Source organism: Cyrtonyx montezumae, unplaced genomic scaffold (assembly GCF_038088225.1).
Source record: "Cyrtonyx montezumae isolate F1298 unplaced genomic scaffold, pur_monq_1.0 scaffold_3, whole genome shotgun sequence".
Taxonomy (NCBI): domain Eukaryota; kingdom Metazoa; phylum Chordata; class Aves; order Galliformes; family Odontophoridae; genus Cyrtonyx; species Cyrtonyx montezumae.
This window is the reverse complement of record NW_027072034.1, coordinates 55,149,083-55,155,914: the sequence shown is the minus strand read 5'-3', so window position 1 is coordinate 55,155,914 and position 6,832 is coordinate 55,149,083. Positions and strand designations below refer to the sequence as shown.

The 6,832-nt window shown below is 41.3% G+C and overlaps 1 protein-coding gene across 1 annotated transcript in view; it reads left to right on the top strand.

Annotated features, from left to right (window-relative positions):
* Positions 1-1,094: 1,094 nt before the first annotated feature.
* AGPAT3 (1-acylglycerol-3-phosphate O-acyltransferase 3) overlaps positions 1,095-6,832 on the top strand; it is a 56,127-nt gene continuing 50,389 nt past the window's right edge. The window contains exon 1 of the mRNA XM_065741598.1: positions 1,095-1,158. The gene's annotated coding sequence lies outside the window, so the exon portion shown is untranslated. The remainder of the gene's footprint in view (positions 1,159-6,832) is intronic.

Sequence of the window (6,832 nt, the reverse complement as noted above, 5' to 3'; positions counted from 1 at the left end):
TTCTGATTTAGTTTCATCCAAAGGAAGTCTGGTATGTGCATAGATCAGGCTGCCCTGGGCCCCATCTAACCTGGCCTTGAACATCTCCAGGGATGGGGCATCCACAGCTTTTCTGGGCAACCTGTGTCAGCACATCACCACTCTCTCTGTGAAAAACTTCCTGTGCTGGAGATCTTGTTGCAGACTTCACTCCTGTGAAAGAGGCTATTTTCATAGCTCATATGCTAGATGTGGGTCCTGGGAGTGACCCCCTCTCTAGTTTGGATGTGTCCTTATGAGTCAGTATTTATGACTGTTAATGAATCCGCTTGTATCTTTAGGATGTCTTCAGGGGTCTGCTCAGAGAAGCACATTGGAGGGCTCTCGTACTGAGAAGGGTACGTGAGCGACTGTAATTACAAATGGGTTATGCTTAGATTTATATTGACCTTCCAGTGCTCAGGTTATCTGTGGTCAGTTCGATGCCTGAACGCTAACAAAAGCCGCAAAACAGTTTAATTTGTTTATCAAATACTACAGCAGAAGGGAAGACTGACAGAGGTAAAAATAAATTAATCAATAAATAAACCACCATCAGCATAAACACTTATTCATTCGGAATGCATTTTTCTGGATGAATTTTCTTGCCATGCTTACTCATGACTTCAGTCCGGTTTGAAAAAGGGACTATCCAATTCACAAGAGGTGGACAAATGATCTAAGAAAAAGTTGTCATGTGAGATTAAGTAGTTCTAATTCCAGAAATAAGAATAAATTTATTATGCTATTTCTTCTCCCACAGCCGTGCTTCTCTTAAGCAAATCTTTGCTTTGGCTATGCTATATGTTTTTGCTTTTGTTAGGTTTTGAAATAACCTGAGAAGGTATACAGAATCTGATTTTTCTCTGTCTGCAATTTTTGATGTTTCTGTTTCTTTGCATTGGGATACTCTACAATGATAAACTGTTAGTAGTAAAAGAGGAGCTGGCAACAGTGGGAGAATTATTTTTTTTTATGATGATTGTATTTGTTTATGAAAAGAGGGTTTAGAATAACAGCTAGATATTTCCTTGTTTTTCATTTTCTTAAGAAGACTCAAAAGAAACCACTGCTGGATAAGAAACATTTTGTTTAAAAACAGTTGAAAGCTGGGTAGAACTATTAGGTTAATTTGCTCAGGTAAAAGCCTTCAGAGCAGCTTGTTTTAAAATTCTATAAATTTAACTTGAAGTCTTGCTGGCTTCTACTGTGCAATCGTGATGCAGTGCACTGTCTTCAAAGGTAAATATGTAAGGGTCAGTCTGAGGTTGATGTAATTGAGGCGCATGCACTTCTCACTTGAAGAGTCCTATAATGTTTTGAAAATCCATACTCTGTGGCAAGTTGCAGACTCAAGTGATTTGTACCAAGACTCAAGTGATTTGTACCACATGCAATTAGTAATAACCTGCCACTGACCAATCTTAGTCATACAATGTGCCCTGAGCTATTGCTGGTTTAATTTCCTGCTGTGAAGTCTCTTGCTGTGTGTTGTTTATTCTGGGATGAGAGAACTATCTATTTGTAGATAATGCCTGTTGGAAAACACCTGGATAGTACAGCTGAGTGATGAGATGCACCTGTCTTACAGGTAGGGGATATCTCGAAGTAAGATTGAGTCCTTTGAGTTCAGAGAAGGGAGAAATGTCAGGTAGAGAGAGGTAGGTATTTAACTAGTTTCTTTCCTCCACTGCTCCAAGTTTTCCTGTTACAGTATGTTAAAAAATCTGCCATAACTCAAGTGTCTAACATAACTGTGTGTGGACAACTGCTACATTTCTAAAGCAGGAAACTGAAACACTCCAAGTTTCAAAGTATAATTTATGTTTCCTGTCTTAATTTATTTTCTTTCTTTTTAAATGAAACTGTACTACAATTGGGTGTAGCTTCTGTAACACAGTCTGCTTTTATTGTCTATCAGAAATATCTCTTCCTACACAAATAAATCTTTGATGACCGGGGCATGAGGATATTGGAGTAAATACATTGTAGGTGATGGGACAGGAGTCTTTGAGACAAGAAGGTGACAGCTATAAGGAAACAGAGTAAGGAAGAGAGAAATAATCTTTTATTGCTGAATATTGCCTGAGATGCTGCTGATGCTGATTTGAGATTGAGATGGTGATTTGGCTTTGCTTTTAACAGTTAACTCTGAACCCAGAAAGTTTCTTGAGGTTACATTATGTGGAGCCCTGGGGATTTAGGCCTTTAGAAATACTTCAAGCTGCTGGTTTTAAAACATGAATCTAAGATGTTGCATCTAAATAGAATTACAAAAAGATTATACCTAGGTATACTGTGTATACTCCTAACCCTGAGATTGATGGAGTGGTGTGAGAAATCCTCATCAAGTTCTGCTTCATAAAGCAGCCTTGCCAGTAGGCTCTATTTTCTGGTAATGCTTCATCAGAAATCACGCTTTTTTTTTTTTTTTTTGTTTCTTTTTTTTTCTTTTTTCAGAGACATAAAGGAATAAATATAGAACAACTCAGGTGCTAAAAATATCCACATGCATTGACGTCTACATTTTTTTTTTCCTTTAAAAGAGACCTTTTGGATATTTAGCAAGATGCTTCATATCAGAATGGTTTAGGCTGCAGTGACTTTGAGGGAGAGACAAGTCAGCTGACCTTAGAAAACAACTTCTCTTGGTTTGATTTGAGAATGCAGTGTGGGAATACAGGAGATGCTAAGCAAGAAGCTTGAGGTGGGTAACACCATGAGAAGTTGGTTTAACTACTGCAGCTGCAGAAGGGGATTTGCAATCTCAGAGATCAGAAGACCGCACAGCTCTTGTGTTTCTGGGGAAAAAAAAAGAAGACAAAACATGCCTCCTTCAAACTCCAAGATCTGTAAAAGGTCTCACTGCAAAGAGGGTCCCTTGCTAGTAAAGCTGCTTGCACTGAATGGCTTCAGTTAGAGTTTGAGATAGAGTAATTCTGGCCTCTTTTTTAGCGTGAGATGAGGGGATGAATAATCATCCAAAAGATCTCTAATCTTAGAAACAGATATTCAGAGCAGGAGAGTGACACACTTGAGATGGATTTTGAAGTAATTCTCAATCTGCAGATGATTTCCCATAGACGTGATTCCTGATGCGTAGCTAGCCATTACATTCTGAGTAGCCTTTTGAGATCTGTGTTGTGAGAACAAGCTGGTGTATTGGTTAATACTCTAGTTTTAATCTCAGATTAGTTTGAGACAGGAGTATTGCTTCAGTGGCCTACCAGGTAGGACACATTCTTTTATTTACCAAAATTGCATACCTGGAAATGCTGAGACATAGCCAAAACAGGTGTGTGCTGCTCACAATCTGCTGCCAAGGAGGGCTGTGTGCTGGGTGATGCATAGGGAGGAGGGCATTGGGCCTTTCTGGCATCTCACAGGTGTACAGCAGCTGCTGGCTTACAGCAGGTGGAGCTGGAGGGGGCCCAGGAGGTGTTACCCTCCTTGCTCTGCTCTTCTTCCTGACAGATGTAAGCCCAGCAGCCTGCCTGTAAACGCTTCTCACAATTGCTCCCCACTCACATCCTTAATCTCAGTGTGACTGTGTGCTACCATCTTTCCTATATGAAAATGCCTTTTATTTATTTATTTATTTTTAAATATCCCTCTGTGTGTGCTTTAATTCTCCTTAAAGCCAGCCTGGCACACATTTCAGGGCTGTGACTGCATCCCTGTAATGAGTATCCCTTCTACGCCATGGGGCTGTCTCATTGCTGCTGCTGCAGCCGCTTCTCCTCTCCAACTGAGCAGCAGGTCAGATGCAGATCTGCATAGGTGTAAAAATAGCTGGCACCTGCTCCAGTCACTCTTGTCTGTGTTGAAATGGGGCCTGGCTGGTGAGAGCAGCGAGGGCTCTGGGCAGGCTTCCTTCACCTGCTGCAAGTGAGGCAGCCCTAGCTTCTGGTAGGGCCCTGGAGTACAGTGTATTTAACTGCCCTTGGCTGGTTTGAGCTACTGAATGAGATATGACAGCATCGTGGTGAGTTCCACCACTGCATCTTCAGATCTTATCCGTGGAAGTTCAGAAGTCTAAAGCTTTCTTTAAAAGGCTTTAGGGAAGAGGGTAAATTTCTAATTAGGCCTGCAAGTGTTTTACAATAGATTTTATTTCTAAAATGCTGTTTGTGTTCATTAAAGTTCTTAACTAGATTGCTGTTCTATATCCTTTTAATTTCACTTGTATTTGAAGCATGAACAGTGAATAAACAGCAATACATGTAGCTAGTTTGGCATAGTCAGGTGGAGCCGAACAGCAGCTAAGGACAGTCCACCAGCTGCCATTTGGGGTTGTGGCCAGGGTTGAGATGTGGCTGTCTCTTGCCAGCAGTTTGCTGGTGCTGATACCACGAGTGCTTTCCAAATGCTTCAAAGCTTGAAGGGTCTGCAGAGTGGAGGCAGAAGATCATGGCAGAAAAAGTAAGGCAGATGAGGAATGGTATTTGAGAGTATTTATAGCCAAGCTAGCTTGACTCATGACCCTAGTGGCAGTCCCTTGTAAAAAGGGACTTAGTGTGGATGGGGAAGAAGTATCTGGAGGAGTAAGCTCAGGGAGATGTTTTGTGCCTCTAAGGGGCCTGGGAGGCTACATGGTTGGTCTCTGAATCACTTAGCCTGGCTGTGACTCATTTTCCTGCTTCACAGATGGGGAAAGTAGACTTCCCTGCACAGCAGAGGGATAGCAGGACTGTGTGTGTCAGTGGTGGGGAGAGGGGCCTTCAGGGGACTCACAGCTGTGGGTGGGACCAGCTAGCATCCCATGCGGCCTATGGGTCCCCAGGGCCCACTGATCCATCTCTTGCAAAGAGAGCAGACTCTGGATTCCCAGTGGAAGACATCCCTTCATGGACACAGGTCCGTTCCCTCTGCTAGCCTTATTGAAGTGGTGCCTGGCACAGAGGGTGGCTGTCTGGCAGGTGGGGCAGCCAGCAGAGCCCAGTCAGGGTGGCCAGCTGGGCCAGGGTATGTTGCTCATGCCAGGCTGGTTTGGAGCTTTAATCTCTCTGAGGCTGTTGCTTCACATACTCACTTTCTTTTTAGAACCACTAGAAACTGGAGGCCAATAAAAGATATTTCAGGCAAAAACTAACTGGAAGTCTCAAATCCCAGGAGGTAACTCCTTTATATTATTTTTATCAGTGAATTCATAAGAAAACAGTTAATTTAGAGTACCTGGAAAGTCTGCTTTTGGAAGATCAGAAAAATTAGCGATCAATTTCTTCTCATTAGTGACTAATTATGAAGAATTGTGCTCTGGGATTTTTTTTTCCCCCAGGCTGAGGGCCATTAGAAGATCTACAGCACTAAAATCTAAAAACATTGGAGTAATGGGAGAAAAATTTGCACAACCTCAGTAGCGTGCTGGAGGTTTTGCCCTGAAGGCAGTTCTGGGTACCTCAGTCCCAAAGTTTGAGGCAGTGAACAAAATGAATGCAGAAATGCAGCATCATGGAAGGAAGATTCCACTGGGAAGGTCAAGATGAGGAATCCTTTATCTATCTATCTATCTATCTATCTATCTATCTATCTATCTATCTATCTATCTATCTATCTATCTAAGTTGCACTGGAAAATCAAATCCTTTGTTTGCTGGGGAGGCCTAATTTCCATCTTGAAAATGGAGAGCATCTGTTGTTGGTCCATCTAGGTCACTAGTCTGACTTACAGAGGATGCCTCTTAGAGGATTTACAATCAGCAGGATTGGTATTTTCTCTGTAATGTCCTCCTAATTTCCATTTCTCTAATAAGTCCAGCTCCTCTCTTCCCAGCCTTGTTAAACCACCTGGTAACAGCCTTAGCAAGAAATCTTATAGTTCAGCTATGCTTTGGGAATGACAATATTCTAACAGTGTGTTTTAAATCCCTTGTACCTTCATTGATATTGCCTTATTTTTTTTTAATTTTTATTTTTACTATGACTGAAGACTTCCTTTCCTGAAAGCAGTTTCAGAATCTCTAATTTCCAATTGTTGCTGTTCAGCAGTTAGTTTTTTTGGGGCATTCTTTCTAAGAGCTGGCGGTCACAGTAGTAGGATGGCAGCAGGAAGTGGTTTCCTGAAGCTCTTCTGTTGATATCTGAGTAGTCATGACGTACTGCCCTTTTTAGATGATGCTGAAGACAAAACTGGATGCATTCAACTCTGTGTGCTGTATATCTTGAATGTTGAAGCGCTGAGAATATTTTCAAAGCTGAGATATCAGCGTAGCTAATGGAGACATGGTTTGGGGGGTTATCATAGTGCATTCAATGGAAGGCATGATGGAAGAGAAACTGCATAAGCGTTTAAGTGCACACACATCCATATTTAACTGAAAGAGGTTTTTCTTTAAATGGAGAAATGTATGTACTCAAATGCAACTTTTTTTGTGCTCAGTGTACTGTATAAATGTGTTTGATGACTCTTGGCAAACATCCAAGCAGTAATTTGATATATTTCCAGTTTCCAGTTCACGGTTATACTAAAAAAAAAAATTAAAAAAATTAGAATAAATTAAATAAAGAAGTGGGAGAAGATAAGGATCTTAAATTGAAAGATTCTCTTATTTTTCTCTTACTTGGGGGCTCAGGTGTTTGTGCAGGCACCAGTACAGTGGAAAGTGTCAGACCAAACTAGTTTCCAAATCCCGCTCTCTTGCATAACACTGCCTTGCTTCAATATCAAACCTGATATTTTTCTTCTACCAGCTGCAGTGTCTCATTATGGGAACTTTGACCTCAGTATTATCAGTTTTAGTAAAAAGTCTGCATGAGAGGAGCTATACACAGTGTAAAGGCAAAGATCCCTCTGAAATGCCATGAAGGTAGTGTTC